Raw genomic sequence first — 20744 nt, forward strand, 5'->3', positions numbered from 1 at the left:
TCAATCACAGATAATATATGTGATTTGAAATATTTCTGCTTGTTTCCCATGCGTTCCTCCCCATTTCTTCAATCTTTCCTGTCTTTTTAATCTCTTCTACCACTCCTATATAATTATTTATTGGCCAAATACTGTTCACTAGACAATATGGTAGCATATGGATACGATATCTATTTTTGAAGAATAAGGTACGTCATTGAACATTCCTTACAGTCACGTTTAATTAGCAAGGCTTTGTAAAGTAGGCTAGGTATCAGAGAGATAGGAAAACAGGGAGAACAGGAAGATTAGAGGAGGAGACTGCAGCTCTCCCCACGCCATCCTGTGTGTGATTTATGGAAATGTATTCTAATGAGAGAGTGTTGCTCAGTCTGCAAGGTAAAGGAATTTGTGTGGAGTTGGCTTCGCATTTGGAATTTAGCAGAAGAGAAAGGATATCATTAATCACCTTGCCTTCATTTAAATAATAATTAAGGATGCTGTCTGAAGCGGTTGCCGCAGCTCCTAGGTGCACAGTGGGCCTGTTGACTACACTTAAACACACGTTTTCTGCGGCTCACATTTAGATGCCATGCTGGTCTGACAGCTGCTGCTGCATCCCGGTCAAGTGTGGTGTTCCATCATTATTTTTGATGTCATGGGGCTTTTGCTGTGATGTGCATCACACTTGTGCTGGTAAGCTTGTTTATTATTCAGAATCTTGAGTTTCCACCTTGGGTTCATCATAGCTCGAGAAGTTCTAGAAGCATCTTATTTTGTTTTAAGGTACTTTTAGATCTCTTAGATGGGGAACAGGGAACAATGTTTTAGGGTTAGTCCCTGTCTTATTTGCTTCTTAAAAAGTAAAATGTATTTTTGCTTTTTAAAAGTAGCTATGGTACACTTGGACAGTGGCTTGTTCTAGAAGCAGAATTTAGGAACGCTATTTTGCATTATGCTGTAATGAAAATGTTAGATATTATGGACAATTTCCCTAATTCATTCTGCTGTTAATACTTAATGGGTAATTCATAATATTGCACTCTGCAAAACCGTGTGTGATTAATGGCCCACCATGTGCTTAGGTTTCTACACTTGGCCACATTCCTGGATCAGTGGGTTCATGATTTCGGATAATACCTCTTGCCTGCTTGCTTAGAAAATGGGAGAGATTTAAAAAAGAGAGTTTTCTTTTTTGGGCAATTTTTAGTGAACTCCAGTTTTGTCCATTGCTTCTTGATATATGAACACACACACAAACACACACACACACACACATACACAAACACACACGTGTGTGTGTGTATTTGTGGGTGACAAGTACCTTTACTGTATGAGCCGTCTGAACATTCCAGATTACTCTTCAAATAATTCTGACACCATTACTGTTATTGGTATTAATAATTTAACTTGCATAACAGCTAATTCACACTTCTTGCAAAATAACTGTGTGAGCTAGGCGTATGGCAATATGAACAAAGTGAGCCCCGTAAAGACACTCTGAATCCTAAAGGTAAATGGCCAATGAATAATCAATAATTGGGAAATGCTACTCTAAGAGTAAAACTTGTTCTTTTAAACACACTGCCAATCTGCTTCTAAATAGGATTATAATAAAGATACACAGAGCTTATTATCATTGTAATCACTTAAAATGCTGTTGAAAAATTCGTAGAATTTTTTTTTTCAAGACAGGGTTTCTCTGTAGCTTTGTAGCCTGTCCAGGAACTAGCTATTGTAGACCTGGCTGGCCTAAAACTCATAGAGATCCGTCTGTCTCTGCCTCTTGAGTGCTAGGATTAAAGGCATGTGCCACCACCACCCGGCTTCATTATAATTTTTAATCAGTCTAAGAAATGGAATAAGTAGACCTTGAACTATGGGAGACTAACTAATTGATAGTATGTATTTTAAAAGTTATTTCAACTGAACCAGGCGGCGCTGTAGGAATTCCTACCACCAGTAGCTTTAAGTTACCTGCCTACTTGGGTCTGGCCGCTTATACTATATGCCGATTTAAAGTTCCTGCTTGTCTGGCCTCTTTTCCAGCTGCGGGAATTCGGTTGTTGTTTCCCATTCCAGCAGAGGATTGTGATTTGTGAGTCTATCCCTAAATAAATAACCCTCTATTATACTCAATTCTGAGCTATTGTGGAATTTCTTTAAGGCAGTGGTGGCTCCTGCCGTTAATCCTAGCACTTGGGAGGCTGAGGCAGACAGGTCTCTGTGAGTTCAAGGCCAGCCTGGGTTTACAAAAGCTAATTCCAGGACAGGCTCCAAAGTTACAGAGAAACCCTGTCTCAAAAATCAAAAACAATTATTTCAACTGTATACTGAGTATTAAGTCATCATTACCTGCTACAAGAGCATGTTGCTAATTAAAGCAAAGACATCTTATGAAGTGACAAATTTTTAAACTTTACCATATCTTCCTCATGGTAGAATGTCACTGACTGAATAATTGTACTAATGGCACAATGACTTCCTACCCACTCCTGTTCTGAGGTTTTTGGCCCCTACTCAGCAGCTACCTCATGTATTTTTTAGCCCCGTCCACCAGTCCTCAGTGACAGTTTACCTCCCGCACATAGTCTATGCATGTTAGGTATTTTTCCTATTAGTCTTGCTTGATATTTTTAGACTCACACTAGAAATAATTTTCCAACAGCTTTGTGTTAACTGGGTGATGTTTTTGCACCTGTAAATCTTTGTCTCCTATTCACTCTTTCTAGTATTTTTTCTCTCTTAACTAAATATGTTGTACATTACCATGCCAATACTTTTCCAAGGCACTCATCTCTGAAACTAAATCCCATTTTAAACTAAGAAATGCATTAACAACCCAAAGTAAGTAAAAACCTAATTAGGAAAAGAGCAAAACCAAATTTAACCCACCTGGTACTTACTAATAACTTGTTAGAAAGAGCCAGCAAGAGTGAGTGCTAAGGGGGCTCGCTCTATTTGGGGAGAAATGAATGATCAGGGGCTGAGGCTAGGGGAGGGAGTGGCTGAGCTCTGTAAAAAGACATCAGTCCTGAAGACCATCAGATGTTCCTGGATGTGGGAGCATGTCTTGGGCTATGGGACCAATGACAGTAAGCGATTATATTCTGTGTTGTGAGAACACAAAAACTTAGAAATGTACTCCGTGCAAATACTCTCTAAAAAGGGTTATGATTGTGGATTGCTGAAGAAGAGCAACGATGAAATGAAAGCAGCCATCAGCAATGGAATGAATGGAGTGGGAGAAAGTGCATGGTCCAGAATGTTTATCAGATGCAGGAGCCTTGGTGCTAGAAGACTCTTGGCTGGTAGGATGTGGGTTCTTGAGAACTGGGCCCTATCAGACAACATAGTGAAATGAGTCAAGGCCCCTTTCTAGGTCACATATGGGATGTTTATCTTATGATTATAACAGTAGCAATATTATAGTTATCAAATAGCAGTGAAATCCTTTTATTTCACCAAAACCTGAGGAACTGTAAAAGGCCGCATCATTAGGACGATTGAAAACCACTGATGTAGAGTAAAACACAAAGACCTCAGATGATGTGTGCTAGGCATCTGTGTGAGTCATGCAAACAAATGATATTAGGTCTAACTAGACAAGAAAAACATAAGTACCAGGTTTATAGAATTGGATACTGAAGGTAGAGGACACCTTTACATATGAGCACTAGTAGGAACAATTGCATTTATAAAGGGTGGTTGATAATGATTGTCATCTGTGAAGCTGCCATACTTCCTTGATGCTTTAAACATTATTGCAATATTCTAGGCAATTTATATCACAGTAAAAGTTTCAAAACAAGTCTCCTTTTAAATTTTTTTTATGCTAGATCTACCTAGATCATTTTTCCTCCTTAATTGGTATGAAAAACTTAGTACTTAGCAATGGCATCTTAATCTTAGCATGGAAATTGTAAAGTCAATAGACTACCAGTTTGAACCCCCTTTGTCCTAAGTCACTGAGAAAATATTGAAATGTAATTTGTAAGGGGTTTCTAGGGCTGACTGCAGGCTCTCAGCAGAAAAGTTTGTTAAGTTACTACAAAGGAAGAAACATTTCTCCTCATCGATTAGCAAACACCAATTCCATTATAAATATATATGCATGTTGACCTTTTAGCTTGTTTTCCGGAATACAAATTCAGTAGCGCTCTCACGCAGCTGCACATGCTGTGAGAGTATTTTGGGGCACCGGAACACAAATGGGGACATCAATCTACCCTCTTCATTTGAGAGGCACTATATGGAGCCTAATTGCTGGTTCCTCTACAGTCCCCGTGCAGAGCTTATGCTAGCCAGCAGGCCTGGGGTTTAAAGATTTCTCCATAGTGAAGTTCGCAGCTTAAATGAGGAGGTTAGAATCTTGGACAAAATAAAGCAAATATTGAGTGGCTTATAATACCTTCCCCTTTTATTGAAAAGCAAATATATGTACATTGTTAGACTACAGGGTCATTGAAACAGGCTTGCACAATATAACTGTTAAGCTAAGACGCCAACAATAAAAACAAACTCAAATTATTATTTTTTCCATAGACAGAAAAGATTAATTTTCATCTGTGCAGTTTGAAGGTCTCTTTTATTTATTTATTTATTTATTTATTTATTTATTTATTTATTTATTTATTTATTTCTTCCTTCTTAGGGGTGTACATGCATGCAGCCTCCCACTACCACAAATTATGCAGTCAAGTTTCACACATTTGGTGAAATCACAGGGCTCAGAGCCTCTGGAGTACAATGGATCAGACTCACCCTGTGAAGGCCATCTTTGTGATCCTGGTCTCTCCCCTGCCAGGTAAGGATTTGAAAGTCTCTTTTAAATGTGATGCTGCCAATCAAAATATGGACAGGGAGACTGAGTAGTAGAGCACTTGATTTAGAAAGGAGTTTTCATGTTTCTTCTACCAAATTTTACCTAGGTATTCTGTGGTCACAACACAATTGTTGCCTTCATGAACTGACATGCCCGAGTTATAAACCTTGCTTTGTATCAGTCAGTGTTTTCCGTGAGTACTACAACATAGCCCAGGAAATCAACTTTGAGTAGACGATTTTGGCTCATGGTTCTAGACATGGTTCACTTGGCCCTATAGCTTTTGGATCTTGTCTGAGACAGTGACCTTGGCAGGGGATTTATGGCTGAACAAAAAAATATATTTCTTGGAGAAGGCTAGAAAGAGAGCGGGGATTATAGCTGTAATACTTCTTTCAGAACATATACCTAGAATCTAGCTGTCTTCAACTGGATCTCACCTTCCAGATGCTCCAGCATCTCTTACTGGTGCCATAGGAAGATAACTAAACCTTTAGTGCACAGGCCCTTAGAGAAGATGCGGAGTGTAAACCATAGTAATCTCAGACTTTTTTTTTTTTTTGTGATATGGATGCCTTCAGAATAACCAAAGGAATGGGCAAGCTTGTGTGTGTTTACGTCAGTTGATAAAGGTGACAGTTGTGAAGAGGTGGGGATGAACAAAGGCAGACTGAAATACTGATATGCAGTGAGAGGAGCTTTGCAAGGCTTGCATGGTCCATCTTTTCTCTGTATCCCTGTGTCTTTAAGGTAGGGTCATTCTTTTCTTCATATAAATTAAATACCTCTCATGAAAGGGCCTTATGGTAATGCCAGTTGATTTTATAAACTGCTTCAGAGCGGAGAACTCTTTCTGAGTTTATGGTCTTTATTGGAAATATAGGCGTTGGGGGGGAGTGAATGGCCTTCTTCATTTGATTTTATTCCATACTAACGTGACATATTGTGATGTAGCATGCTCTGAACTTTATCATTAATCTTTCTGTCTTAATTTACTTCTTTAGAATACATGGACACAGTGTAATCTATTTCTTAGGTTCATTATGGAGATTTAACTTGTTAATTATGTAAATATACAGCTATACACAAAGCTACTGAAACATCTTGATGTATAACATCATAGTTTATTATTACAACACTACTATGATTCTATTATCTATTTAATAAATGTCCAAGAACTTTATAGTTTTAAAATTGCTTTATTTTATTTACTCAAGATAGCATAGAATAAAAGACAAACAAAAATCCTTGCTTTCATCCTAACAGGGATTATCCGAAATGCGTGATGAGATACTATCAAGATAAGCAAAGCACGAACAGGTGACAGAGTTGAGGGTTCTATATTTATTTCATTGTTAGAGATAGTCCTGGTATGTAGTCCAGGATAGCCTTGAACTAGTGATCTTGTGACAGCCATCTAAGTGATGGGATTAAAGGCCTGTGTCTAAACACATGACTTGTGATTTCTGTTTTTCAAAATATGGTGGTCAGGGCAAAACTACATGAGAAGTGAATATTTGACAATGATAGTGCATAATGAACTGAGAGAAAACCTCATGGGGACATCTGGTAGAGGAACATTCCTGGCCATGAGGAAACACTGATGCACGATACTCAGAAGAAAGTCAGGAGATAGGGAAGTGAGTGTACAAGAAAAGAGGTAAGGGTGTTATAGAGCTGTGGATCGCATTGTACAAACACTGGGTCTTAAACTGAGTGAAATGGGAGACATTAAAGGATTTTGAACATAAGAACGAATTTACTTGACTTGTAAGTTTTCCAGAGCTCTCTGTTGTTAAATTGTAGAGAATTCATAAAAGCAAGAATACATTGGAAGATGTCACAGTCATCTAGATACGGTGTAATGATGGTGCTTGTCTAGAGAGTTGTAGGAAGTATTTTGTACTGGAAGTGTGAAGAAGCTGTTTGTCCTTATATACATTTTGGGTAGGAAAATGATAGCATTTACTGTTTGATAGGATAAGTTTTTTTTCTCTCTCTCACTGTGTGTGTGTGTGCTAATGTGTGTGATGAGAGAGAGAGAGAGAGAGAGAGAGAGAGAGAGAGAGAGAGAGAGAGAGAGAGAGAGAGAATGAGACCTCAAGGTTTTTTAGTTTGAGCACTTAGACGATCAAGGCTGCATTTCACTAAGCAAAATAGTAGGAAGTTTAGAGGAACTTGGTAACTTTGTGGGTATAGTTAGAGCTTGCTATGCTTGTCATGTATTTGGAGATTGTTTAGTAGCAATTTGAGGTGGAGAAGCTAGGTTCTAGCTGATAATGAATTTGGAAGTGATAGGTGCCTTGGGACTGGACAAGATACCAAAGAGGTGGGTGGAGAGAGAAAACAGATGATTTCTAGAAAGTGAGCCATGGGCTTTCTCAATCAATAAGAGATGGATGAGCACAGGAGGAATTATTGGGCAGACAGAAATGTTCATTTCAAGATATAATAAAGGTAGGTGCAGAATTTTAGAAATGATGGTAAGAAGTAATGAACAATTATATCAAACACTGTTGACAAGTTATATAGGAAGGAAACTGAGAATCATGTAGCTTTAGGAATGATGAAATCTCTGTGATAGAAAGATGAGTTTTAGCTGGGTGACAGAGGCCAGAAGAATCGCTAGTAAACATAATCTTGATAATGCAAAGAAGGGCACATCACCTAGACCTGAAGGGTCTACTGAAAGGTAGAGGAGATTGATAAGATAGGTTTTCTCTTTCATTACCCTTACCTAGGACCATGAACAGCTAATTAATTGTAATGAAGGAGAAGAAAGGAAAATAAGTATGTCTAGTGTTAAACCTGCACATTCACGTTTCTTGGCTTTTGTTGGTGGAGGGAACTCTCTCCCAGTTTGTTGCTCTATAATTATTATTTCATTAAAGACGATGTTTAAAAAAATATCTAAAGATAAAAACTATAGCTTTGAAGGGAACATTAGGGTCACAAATTAGTGCTTTCATAGTGATATAGAGAAACGCCAAAAGGCATAAGGTCCAAGAGTTTAATGAAGTGTGTAAATCTAGAAGGTTTGTGACTTGAATTATTTTCACATATGTTTTTATTTGACTCATAGCACAGGTTTTGTCTGTTTCCATTTTTATTAAACCCTTTTCCAGCATTTAGAAATTTACTGAATGAGCTGGTGACTTTTATGACATCATCGATGAGGGGGCACAAATCACTGAAAGGAGAAAGAATGAAAAGCAGTAGTCTACCATTTAATTATGCAAATGCAACTACAAAATAACCAGACTACATTTTTTAGACATAAACTAGTATTATTATTTTATCACTAGTGATCCTGCCTTGCAAATTCATTTTCCAGAAGAATCAAGTCTTTAGTAGCTCTTGATATAGGAGGAGTAACATTAGGTCACAAGATTTGGGATTGTTACTGATTCTTCCGAAAAGAGTTAATTTGAACAATGATGGGAAGTAGCTGTCGCATGTGTTCTCTGCAACAGATATCCTGTTTTCTTTAGTCTTTAAAATAACAATGGGACAGTTTAGCTATGAACACTGAAGTATGGATGAGTTTGTAACCTGCTCAGTGAAGCTGCCAAGCAACTGTAGCAGAGGCATTTAAACCTGAGTCTGCTTTCAGGCCAAGCGAATAATGACTATGGCATTGTTTTAACTCTTTCTACCTTGAACTCCTCACCTTAGACAAATCATCTGGGACTATTACTTATGCATTAAAGATGAAGTCTACTTCCTCTCATCTCATCATTATAATTTCAATCTTTTAGGTCATAATGCTCTGGTCTTTCAGAATCCATTTATGCTTAAAATGCTATTACTTGTGGCAAGGGTCAGTCAATTGACCATTGTCTGTGAATATCTTATTAGTTAACTACACTACATTAATTATCAGACAGTTTTACTATCCCAGGAGAGAAGCTATTTACCCAGGATTAGATCTGGAAATCAGAGAAAATTCATAGGGAAATGTATGAAGAAGAAGGATCTCTGGACTGATAGAGAGGTGGTAGGCCTCTGTAGGCAAGAAGAAAGAATTTTATAGATGAAATGATCCTTAGAGGCCAAGTGCTTTAACACCCTCACTTTGCTGTCAACAAACCCCTAGACCACGCTACGGGGTTTTAATGCCCAGTCTAAAGCCCTTCTCATTGCAAGACTGCCAAAATTCTTTGTCGTCAAGGTTTTTTTTTTTTAATATTTTTTTTATTGAGAAAAGAAGAATAAAGAAAAAAAAACAAATTTCCACCTCCTCCCAGCCTCCCCTTTCCCTCCCCCTTCTCCCACTCTTCTCCCCCTCCTCCCACTCTTCTCCCCCTCCTCCCACCCCTCTCCCCTTCCCCCCACTCCTCTCCCCCTCCCTCTCCAGTTTTGACAACTCTTCTCTATGTTTTGGAACCTGGAGCCAAAAATTATCTTTCCCTTTACTTGTGCTTTTAATATTTTTTAACTCCTTTAGCGTTTTTTGGATATATGACATAAGAAACCACTCTTATACCCCTGTTCCCTTCTGACCTTTTTCGTGAGGCTCCAAAATCAATCCTCCTAATTTGTAAATTTCTACTCATAAGGAAACCAATTACTGAAGACTTACAAATTTGGAGACAAGGAAGGAAAGATAAATTGCACAATCATGCTTAAGACAATTTCAGTTGTCAGTGTTATAGAGTCTGCCAGCAGGAGGAGAATGCACAAGTGGTACTTTCAGAAATCCTTTGAAACAATCAGCTCAGTCTGGGTCATCTTCAATTCCAATAAAAACTCAAAATATTCCTCGTTTTTCTTTCCTTCCTGACTAGGTTTCGAGTAGATTCGGGAATAAGAATGAGAAACAGTAAATAGACAGTAATAGGTGCTATATATGAACAAAAAAGATCATGTGTAATTTTAGAAGCTGTGCGTGGAGCTTATGTAGTCTTTGAAGAAAGTGACTGTTCCCATGGTTCAAACAGAATCCTATGGAAGATTTGAATTTTCATGAAGGATCCTATTAATTTGCAAACTTAAATGATTGCCCAAGTTCTACCAGTTAATAGTGGTTGTTGATTCTACAACCAACCATCACTCATTGAACCGGGTTTCACACTCCTGCTTTCTCTCCTGTGCTAAACAAAACAGAAACAAGCAGATCCAGAATCCTTTGAGGCTATGTGGAATTTGAAGCTATCGATGGACTTTGCCAATGAGTTAGTCAATAGGTCGTTTGTCTGGAGAATCTGCAGCCAGACAGATATTGAACTTTGCATCTTCATCTGGACTTTACCTTGAACTCCAGTTTAAAATCACTCCAGTTTTAACTTGAGCAAGTTAAAAACAGGTGCCGGTGTCTTACTTCTATTTATGTAGTATATTATTAGCCCATGCTGAGAAGGCAAGAGGGGAATCCAAGTGGGGGTATAGATATTTTCACATGCTTACAATTTACGTGAATCTAATCATTTTCTTTTTTCCCCTTCTTTTCCTCCTTCCTTCCTTCCTTCCTTCCTTCCTTCCTTCCTTCCTTCCTTCCTTCCTTCCTTCCTTCTCCTTTTTAGTTTATAACCCTCGTTTAATGGTAGAAACTCAAACTATTTCTTTTATTTTTTAAAGTATTAAATTTAGAAAGAATTACAACACTTCTCTTCCTCCACTCTCCCTAGTTACCCTCTTTTGAGCTCCCTCCTTCCCGTGTCATCCTTCTAGTTGACAGTTTCTTTTCCTTTGGATATATTTACACACACACACACACACACACACACACACACACACACACACACACACTTGTATTTGTATCGGGTGAGGCCATCTGAAGCTCCTACAACCAGAACCTGAGGTGGCTAGTAATCTAAATAATCCTTACAGGTAGGAGCTCCCCAAGTTCCCATAGCCAGGACAGAATATATATATATATATATATATATATATATATATATATATATATATATATATACACACACACATATATATATGATCCTTACATTATCTGTATAGTGAGAGGTTCATCCCAGCTCCCACCACCAAGGCCAGAGGTAGCTAATATAATTGACAGGAGTCCAGAGCCTTTCTTCAGCCCTTAAGCTAGCACAGGTATTATATCTCTGGAACCCATCTTCTTGGAAGAAATGACATGTACTCCAAGTCGGGTTTCAATGCAATTACGTTTCCTTGTGCAACAAGGATTGTAATACACCAGGAAACTTTCCCCCCAATTTTTATTGTTTAGATTTATTTGAAATAAACTGCCTGAGATAGGACTCTTTAGAAATCTTGTTTCAAATTGATGAAGGCAACCTGCCCTGAGTTTTCATTCTCGTTGTGGTTTGATTTCTTTCTTGAACACCTGCAGGGACCCCTCAATTCTGAATCTTACAACTTTCCTGCCCCATCTTCTGTGATGTTCCCTGAGGCATAGATGTAGGAGCTGGGATTTAGGCTGGATTCCCACGCTCCACTTTTCTCTGCACTGTGTCCAGTTGTGGTTTTCTGTGGTACTGTTTATCTGCTGTAAAGAGAAGCTTCTTTGTAGAGGGCTTGGAGTTACACTGTTCTGTGGGAATAAGGCTAAAATTTAGAATGTAGTAAGCCATTATTTTGGGCCAGCAAAGTGACAACAGAAGATTTTCCTTAGTTCGTGACTTCACTAGCCCCAAGAAGCTGGTTCGGTTTCTAGTATAGGTCACAATTTCCTCCGTGTTGAGTGTGACTTAAGCCTGCTTACAAAGCTGTTGGTTGCCACTGGCATGTGAGAACTATTCTATGCAATTCCCTGCCATTCTGGTAATTTTAGTGAGCCGAAGGTGTTGCTGCTGGCTTAGACTGTTTAATTGCTTCCCGCCCTTGGCAACTTGCATAGCATTTTCCGGAATCCTGAAAGCTAGGCCACAAGAAAGAGACTTTTAGGTTAGTTACACCTCAAGTCATCCAAGTCTTGTGTCCTAAGTGTGGGGTGTCTTTGGCGACTGCCCCACCACAGCCCCCTTCAATCCTTGGGAGGCAACCATGGGCTACATCAATAATCTTTATTGTTTTAGGAGTCACTTGAACTAACCTGACCAACCCTTTTAAAGGAAGTTTCTCATGTCTAGTACTGCTGTTTTTGTTACTCTGTGGTTCTAGTGAACACTGTCAGCCCCAGTGGCTTTATCTCTCTATCTATCTATCTATCTATCTATCTATCTATCTATCTATCTATCTATCTGTCTATCATATGTACATATATGCACTTAAATTTATTGTGTATAATTTTAGGTAAATTTAAGAGAATATGATTCTTTGAGGCTATATCAGACAACTTTGGTGTTACTGTTTTCTTCTGTTCTGACCTCCCTCCTTCCTCCCCAGGTGGAGCCCCACTCCTTCTTATTCCATTTCCTACTCCCTATCACCTTTATCTTGCTATCCCTCCTCAAGGTTCCCCCAACTGTGGTCCCTTTAAGCTTTCCTGTATTTTTTTGTGTGATTATTCCATGTTGTATACTCTCATCTGAGGATTTGCAGCTAGACATCAATTTGGAACCCGAAACACTAAAACTTTGTAAAGAAAACATAGTATCTAAGAATAGGAAATGACTTTTTGAACAGAACTCCATTATCCAAGGAATTAGGGCCAACAATCTACAACCAAGTCCCCATAAAACTAAAAAGGTTCTGTACAGCTAAGGAAAAAAAATCAATAGAGTGATAAAGAAACCAACAGAACAAGAAAGACTCCTCGCCAGCTATACTTCAGCCATATGCAAAGAACTCAAACAAAAACAAGAAAAACATCAAATCTAATAATTAAGGAAACAATGACCCAATAAAAATGGACCAAGTATCCAAGCATAGAGTTCCCAATAGAAGAAATAACAATGGCTAAGAAATAACTCAAAAAGTGTTCATCATCCTTAGCAATCAGGGAAATGAAAATTAAATCAACTTTGAGATTTTTGTCTCACCTCAGACAGATTGGATAACCAATAAAATGATGAATAATCTTGTGGAGAGAGAAGGTTCATTTATTGTTGGTGGGAATGCAAATTGGTACACCTTGCCAATCTGTATGAAAACAAATAAACTAACCTAAAAAGCTAACACACACACACACACACACACACACACACACACGTATGTATATGGCATATGTCCCAGCTATACCACTCCTGAGCAAAAGCCCAAACTATTTGACATCTTACTCAATCAATACTTGCTCAGCAATGTTCTTGACTGCCCTATTTACAGTAAGCAGGAAATAGGAACAATGTATATATCCTTCAATAGATGAATGGATGATGAAAATGTGCTACATCTACAAAATGGAATACTTTTCAGCTGTAAAGAAAGATGAAATAGGGGCTGGAGAGATGGCTTAGGGGTTAAGAGTACTAGCTGCTTTTCCAAAGGACCCAGGCTCAATCCCAGTACCCACATGGCAGTTCACAACTGTCTGTAACTCTAGTTACAGGGGATCCAATGTCCCCTTTTGGACTTTGCAGGCACTTGGCATGGATGTTGTGCATAGACATATGGGTAAGCAAAATATACACAAAATAATAAGATAAAAATAAAAAGGCAAGATAAAATCATGGTTTCATATGGAGCTGGCATCTAACGCTTATGTCTAAGTGGTATTCCCATTGGACTGTGTTCATTAGAGAGGAACAGATAGATACACGGTATCCGAAAGGCAGGGAGAAGACATGGCTGTCGAGGGACAGTCAAAGCTACTCTCTTGGTCTATCAGGGGCAGTGCCACTTCTGATTCTGTGACCAAATGAGGATGGTACATAGAGAAATTCAGGATCTAGTCCACCTGATGGAATTTTAGGTTTTTATTTTTTCATTTATGTGAACAGCAAATTCACATAAATTTCTGCTGAGAAATTTTCTGAATCTTATTAACAGGGCCTTTGTGGTTTGTGCACATGATATGTTACCACGATGAAAGGAATAAGGCATTTATATAGTTTTTTTTTTTTTTTTTTTTTTTTTTTTTTTTTTTTTTTGGTTTTTCGAGACAGGGTTTCTCTGTGGTTTTGGAGCCTGTCCTGGAACTAGCTCTTGTAGACCAGGCTGGTCTCGAACTCACAGAGATCCGCCTGCCTCTGCCTCCCGAGTGCTGGGATTAAAGGCGTGCGCCACCACCGCCCGGCCATTTATATAGTTTTTATTGGTGCTGTTTGTTTTTGTTTTGTTTGTTGAGACAGGGTCTGTTTATGTAACACAAGTTGGCCATTATCATAGCTCATTTTCCTTTTGCTTTGATAAAACACTCTGACAAAAGCAGTTTAAGAGAGATAGGGCTTATTTAATCTCACAGCTCAGGGAACATTCCAGACAGCAGGATCTTGAAACAGCTTTCACCTTATATCTATAGTCTGAAGAGAGCAAGGCACACACACACACACGCACGTATGCCAGAGTTCAGCCTGATTTCTCCATCATATGCTGGAAATGGTTCCACCCATAGTTAAGACTGCTCTTCTTACATTAGTGGGTATAATCAGCCCCCATAGGCATGCCCAGAGGTTCATTTCCCATGTGATTCTAGAGTTTGTTAAGTAGATAATTAACAAAAACCATCAAAGTTATCCAGGCCTCTTGCTTTAGCCTCCTAGTGCTGGGGGATTCTATGCCTGCGCCACCATGCCAGGAATTAGTCCTTTATCTATAAAGCAGAGGAGGCTTGAAAATTCTGGAACTTCAGGGTTAAAGATTAACTGATCAGTAAACAGAAAAAATCTAGATAAGGACAATCTAGAAACAATCTAAATGAGATGAAGCCAGTTTTTATTTTATATCTTTCATATTTTCACCTTCTTTGCTCCTCCTTCTCAACCCTCTCCCCCCAACAGTTCCTCCCCTGCTCTTTCCCTCCTTTTCTTCCTCCCTCCACCTTCTTTTTCCCTTTCAGTATTTACTTTTGAAGCACGGGTAAGAAAGCACTCAGTTACTAGCTGTCAAGAGGACATAGATAAAAGGGCATATATAAACTCCCTCCTCCTATTCTATTTTATTTGGCAGAAAAGAATAAAAGGTAGTAAGGGAAGGTAGTAATTATTGACCCTTGGTATTAACTTTGTTCTCTTGGGTAAGCACATAATTAGGTTATTCTTTAAAATGCATATTATGTAGTTGGCAGCACACTCTGGCTCAGATCCGATAACTTCTTATGTAGGCAGCTTTTAAAATGTACATCATGTACCAAAGGAGCTTTTCTGGTCTATTGGGTAAATATGTATTAAAGTAATTTTTAAAATACTTATGAACTCAATAGGCTGGAAGTGGTCAATGGTTTAATGAATAGTCATGCATTTTTAAACATGTATTATTATTTATGCACTGACCCAAGTGAGAAAAATCTCTTTAAAAATGGCATATTCCTGATGACTGTGTAATTTTGCAGTAAAATCTTAAAAGTATTTCAGGAGAGCAGGAGCCAATTTTAAAATTGCATTATCTCATTGTCCCTTCACCTCATTTTTCCTGCTTCTCCTCCTCTTATGGGATGTATTTTAATAGGTTCATTTTATGGCCTCCCTGCTGGCCTAATTTCATTTTCATAGATTAAAGCTGATTTACATTCTAATTGTAATTTAAATTTAGAATTTATCCTATGTTGATTCATAATGCCTGGCACACAGTAGGAATTCAATCAATATCTACCGAGTGGGTCTTTATTTGTTGTCATGTGGGCAGGCAAGCGTTCGTCTTGTGCCTCATATGCTAAGCACCACACGAGGGATCAGTTAGAAGCTTCTCTCCATCATAAATAGAAAATTCTGCAGTCCAAAAAAGATGCAGTTTCTATGTTCAGTTTGTCGGTCACACAGCTCCCTTTAACTCTGTTGGTATTCTCTTCTATGAAAGGGGAACAGTAGTGTAACATCTCAGGTTTCTCAGGCATCTGTGGTCACCTTAGAAATAAAATGCCTGAGATAGCACCCAATGCCCACTGAGCCCTCAGAGTTCTTCTTTTATACCCTGGCCTGAAACCTCACCCAGAAGTATGGTATATGCTTGTTTCAAAACATTAGAGGTGTCTATACTCCATGCTAATCATGAGTACAAAGAGAAAAATCCAGGGCCAGTGAGATGCCTCCGCAGGTAAAGGAGCTTGCCACATACACAAAAGTAATTTTTAAAAATAAGAAAATACAGTCTAACAGACAAACATATATCATCCTCTAGTGTCAGAAGCACAATTGTTCAACAATTCTGTGTCACAATTGTAGACCTCAACCTTCTCTGGACTTCACTGGCCACCAATATCCACACTACCATTCAAATCCCAGAATTCCCTGCCCTTCTTTGCCCACCTCTTCCTGCGTGTGGCTACACTCCAGGATTTGGGCTTTTCCTCTTTCCCTATTCTGCGTATCCTGTGGAAATACAAAAAGGTCCTTTCTTAATTTCAGAAAATTCCACAAATAAACAAACTACCTGCCAAAAAATGAGATTTGTCTAAGAGCAAGCAGAGTAATGATATCTCCTGCAGCACACCACAATAACTAGGGGCTTGAGAATACGTGTTATTAGCATGCTCACTGAGCTGCCTCAAATCGTATTTGGAAGCAGGCATGATATAAATAAATAAACACGTTCCTTGGATCTTTACTGTTTGAGGTTTAGTGAGCTGCTTCAATCTTGGAAGCACATTAAAATGGCTGCTACATAATTGGATTTCTTTGCTATTAGGGAGCAGCTCTCCAAGTTTTACCACGTAGTCCATGTTCAAGAAGAAGCAACAGCTGTATCTGGATGGAAATGCTAGCAGTGAGGTGACTTTTGGCTCGCTTGAAGGATGGGAAAGGAGAGAGGAGTATGCAAATTCCCATGATCCTATTCTACTTGTGGCATGGTATTTTTGGTATATGGAGTGGGCATGCTAGCTGTCAAAATATTTGTTGTGTTGGCCTATGACATTTTCTACTACTAAATTTAGACTTTGGATTGTTCATGGTTCTTAAACTAGGAAACTCTCACGTATTCAGTGACTTTCTTTAAAATGGAAATTCTAAATGAGGCACGAATCTGTAATGCCTACATTTGGGAAGCTGAGGCTGGAGGATTATGAGTTTGAGACTAAACATGCTACGTAGAAAGACCCTGTATGTGAAAAAAAACAAACAAACTAAAAGCTCAACCCAAATCAAGCCAAAGAAAAGCAAAACAAAATGAAGCAAAACTAACAACAACAAAACCCCACAAAACATATCAAAAAGGAAATGCTCTCACTTGAGTCTGTTACTTATCTTTCCTCATTGGAAGATTGTTTTATATACTTCATATGGCACATTTTCTATTTTGTTTTTATTTTATCTTATATAGATTTATCTACTTTATTTTACATGTGTGGGTATTTTGCTTGCATCTGTGTCTGTGAAGCATGTGTGTGCCTAAACTTGCAGAAGTCAGAAGAGTTCACTGGATCCAATGGAACTGGAATTATAGACAGCTGTGAGTTGTCATGTGGGTACTGGGAATTGAACCTAGGTACTCTGGAAGAACAACCAGTGCTCTTAACCACTGAGTCATCTTTTCAACTCCTGGAATACTCTAAAATATGCTCTATATGGCTGTCCTTGACTTCTTTCAATAAGAAATTATCCATTTTTTTTGAAATTATCCATTTTTAAAGCCACCAGCAGAGGAAGGCATCTCTCCTTTCCTTGAAGATTAGAAACATAGAGAAAAAAGAGCAAGGCTTTTTCCAAATGGCTGAAAAACAACTAGAAACACTGAGCAAAGGTGATGCTGATTGGTGTATTCTCTTAGACAAACTTGGCTTCCATCAAACTTAGAGGCACATATAATTTTAGGGATGAAGACAGAAAGCAGAATTTTGCAAGAGAAATTTAGTTTTAAGGCCAGCTATTGGGTAGATTTGAATGGAAACAGCAGTTACAAGTTCAGAAGGTAGCTGAGGCTTGAGCTTTGGTCCTCCAACCGAGGGACCCAATTTAATTAGTGTAGATATAGCACAGTTTAGAGATAGCTAAGGGGACACGGATTGCCCTGGCTGTTAACAGAAGAGCTTATCTCTTTCAGGGTAGCTGGGAGAACAGATAGCAGAGCGATTAGTTGAAGAATGAGTCCCTGCAGCAAGCGACACTGATAGAACAGATTTTCCCCCAGCAACTTCTGAGGCTCTTATTTTAGGAAAAGAAAGGAGTTTGCAGAGCCTGTTCATTCAGGGCTACACAGTGTGGTAGGAAGAGGGAGTTAGCATGCATGGCATGAATGTGTTTAAGAATGAGGCCATGTAAAAAGGACCTAAGAGAAGGTAGAGAAAAGATTGTTTTACAAGAAAGGCAGGTGCACGCCAGAGGCAAGGATATTATATGATAAGCAGGGATGACCTAGATGCACTGGAAATCTATAATCTCAGATAAGAAAGGTGCTTCTGGAATCAAGACCAAAAGGTCATAGATAGCCCTTAGGAGACCAAGATTCTTAAGATAAATGTGAACAAAATGGCAAAAAAATGTGGTTATATGTGTCCGTCAGTGGAATACTGATAGGCATGCTTCAAGACTACTTGCAGAAGAGGTCTTCAGGGGAAAGCAGACACTGAATGTTCAATTGGTTGGGAATAAATCAGACCAGGAGCACCCTCCAAGGACAGTTTTAGAATCAGAATTTTTCTACCCTTTCTGTTCATTTAGAGTATATTATTCATTGGGCAGGTCTTGCTCCCCAGGCTTCTGACTGCTGGTGGAAGGGATGAGGTTAGAATCTTAGATTTGATATTTGTCCCCACTTCCAATCCTTGTGGTATTATTGAGAACAGAATTAATGATTCCTACCAACTGTCACTTAAATACAATGCTTAATACTTTGTGTTAACCAGAGTAAAATAATTATACCAATAGGAATAATACTGTTAGTGTGTCTTCAGTAGACTTCTAGGCAGGGCTCTCTGAGATCTCTCTGCTTTCACTGCTGCTGCCTCTGGTCACAGGGATCCCCAAGACAAGAAAGGTAAGACACCTGGCTGTTGGAGAAAAAATTGTCCAGATTGTTTGTCCAGGGTCTGGCCTCTCTAGCAATTCTTGTTTTGTTTTTAGTTTTATTATTGTTATTATTATTATTATTTTAGAGCAGTCTTAAATCACAGGAAAATTGGAGGAAGTTATAGACATATTCTATATAGCCTGCAATCCTCACATGATCTTCATCTGCCTCCATGATCTATGTTTCTTACCAGTAAGATGCCTTTGCTAGAATTAGGCATTGACACGTCTTTACCATAATTTCCATAGCAATAGCAAAGACACATATGCATGATTGTAGTTTTAAGGTTTATATTAATTTTCGTTACTTATATATATCAGGCAATGTACCATTTACCTTGGATTTCTTTTTCTCTGCCTCACCTTCCTCCTTCTCTTATTCCTCTTTCATATACCCAGGTATTTGAAAAGTTCCAGGTCAGAAGATACCCATATTTATAAAGCTTCCTAGATCCAGTTGTTATGTAGTCTCTATGGTTGAGAAGTTCAGGCATGGCTTTGCTCATTATCTTTCCAAGACTTAAATAGTCTGTGGTCTCATTTGAGACTTGGCTAGGGAAAGATTTGCTTTCAAGTTCATGTTGTTTGCGTTTAGTTTCTTAAGACTCAGTGGCCCAAGAGTCTCACTTCTTGTTGGTCGTTGTTTAGAGGCTGCTTCAATTTCTTGACATTCTGGTCTTCCCTACATGACTTTTCATTTGCTCTAAGCCAGAAAGAAGAAGTTTCTTTATAAGAGCTACATGACATTTTTACTTAATGTCAGCGTGTAGTTGTAATTACATATATTTCACCACCTTTCCTATATTCAGCAAGGCAGAAACAAGTCATGCTGTGTCTGCATACTACTCAAAGCAGGGAGAATGCCCAAGTAGTTAAGTACTGGAAAGCAGGAAACATGAGGACTATCTTAGAGGAATCACTCCATGTATTATCTAAAATTCTTTCAAAGGCCTTAGTTTTAATAATAAAAATAAGTAGAGGGGTTTTATTTACTCATTCAAAAAACATTTCACTCAAGTGGCACTATCTGTATATCCAGTCCTGTCTTCAATAGCAGATTTATGAATTGACTATAGTAAAACATAGTAAATTCTGTTAGAATCATACAGAAAACCCAGGGAAGAGTATCTGGTCTTCTTTGGTTGACTGTCATCATTTAATATGGCTAAGATTCTAGAGGAGATTACTGCAGGGATAGTTTGATAGTCCAAATTAGGTCTGCCTAAAAGTTTCATGCTTTTTTTTTTCTCTCACAGAAAGATGCTGTGGATAGTATGAAAGCTCAGAATATCTGAACAAAAGCTCTGAAAGAAGTTCTTGCTTTGTCTTTTGAAAATAGTAGTGGACAGAAATCTACTTTAAGTAAAACCATTGTTGATAGAGAAAACATGCTCAAAGGTCACTCATCAGACATCCCTAATCAATGAACCTATTGGCTAGATTTGCTGGAAGGCAGCCCCTTTGTCAATGACAGAGCTCAGTCTTTGTCCTGCTACCCTGGGACACTTTCATTGATGAAACAAATGACTTTCAGGATCTGATGACTGCAGAGAGGAACAATGACTATGAGTTGTGACAATCAAAACAAAAATGGGATAATCAGTGACAGCAGTTGGGTTCTAACAGAACATGTATTTCTAAGACGCTTGAACTTCCTTCTCTTGGACCCAAAAGGCCAAGGCAAGGAGTGATTTGAAGAAAATGAATTATCCACTTAGGAACTTAGGTTGCTCAAGTTGAATATGAACTATTTATGTGATACTGCTGCTATAAGGAATACTGCAAATAAAATGGCAACGCACACTCATCGAAACTGATGTCTAGAGGTACAAAGAGAAACAGTTTAGAGTTCCTCAACTGTGAGGTTTTGTGTTAAAGAGTCATCTACTCTAGTCATGTCTTTATTTACTTGTTTGGTTTTTGAGGCAGGATCTCTCTTCATAACTTGGACTGGTTTTGAATTTACAGTCTCTTTGATT

The 20744-nt window shown here is 38.5% G+C and overlaps 1 non-coding gene across 1 annotated transcript; it reads right to left on the reverse strand.

Moving 5' to 3' along the window:
- Nucleotides 1–4630: 4630 nt before the first annotated feature.
- On the reverse strand, nucleotides 4631–4794 carry LOC142833233 (U1 spliceosomal RNA). Its single transcript, XR_012907368.1, has one exon. It is a non-coding gene; the product is annotated as a U1 spliceosomal RNA (small nuclear RNA).
- Between the last annotated feature and the right edge of the window lie 15950 nt (nucleotides 4795–20744).

Source organism: Microtus pennsylvanicus, chromosome 12 (assembly GCF_037038515.1).
Source record: "Microtus pennsylvanicus isolate mMicPen1 chromosome 12, mMicPen1.hap1, whole genome shotgun sequence".
Classification (NCBI taxonomy): Eukaryota; Metazoa; Chordata; class Mammalia; order Rodentia; family Cricetidae; genus Microtus; species Microtus pennsylvanicus.